The following is a 699-nucleotide window of genomic DNA, read 5'->3' as shown; positions in this document are numbered from 1 at the left end:
TGATATTTTAAGCTAAACACACGATGCTTTATGAAATCACAACCTAATTATTTATCATTACTCTTATTATTGTTATTGGTTTATACGTCTTATCTTATGATCTACAGGGATAATAAATATTTTCTTGGGAGAATCAACTCAAATTCTACGGAGAATTCATATAAAGCTTAAAGAAATATGGCAAGTAGTCAGAAGAGAAAAAAACATATCGAAATCAAAGAAACTAACAAAGATTAGATATTGATAACAGACACAAGGGGTCGGAATAAATGAAAACAATGAAATATCTTACTCGAAAATATTAAATACTAACATTGATACAATGTCAAACGCTGAACAAGTGAATCGAAACATGCACATAATGTATCAAGGCAAAATGTCTTCTACTATAGCCTTGGGTTCATCAAAGTCTTGCGAGTGGAATTCGTAGGCGGAAACCGAGAGAAGGCCGCCGTGTGTGTGTGTGTGTGTGTGTGTGTGTGTGTATGTCTGTATCTGTACTCGACCACAACTTGACAACTAGTGTCGGTGTGTTTACTTCTCCGTTACCTAGTGGATCGACAAAAGAAACCGATAGAATAAGTATCAGGCTAAACAAAATTTTGTTCTAGGGTTGATTCATTCAACTAAAATTTCTTCAAGATGACGCCCCAGCATGGTTGTAGTCAATTAACTAAAACAAGTATAAGGTATATATAT

Source organism: Octopus bimaculoides, chromosome 9 (assembly GCF_001194135.2).
Source record: "Octopus bimaculoides isolate UCB-OBI-ISO-001 chromosome 9, ASM119413v2, whole genome shotgun sequence".
Lineage (NCBI taxonomy): Eukaryota > Metazoa > Mollusca > Cephalopoda > Octopoda > Octopodidae > Octopus > Octopus bimaculoides.
The sequence above is the reverse complement of the archived record's forward strand: the minus strand, read 5'-3'. Positions refer to the sequence as shown.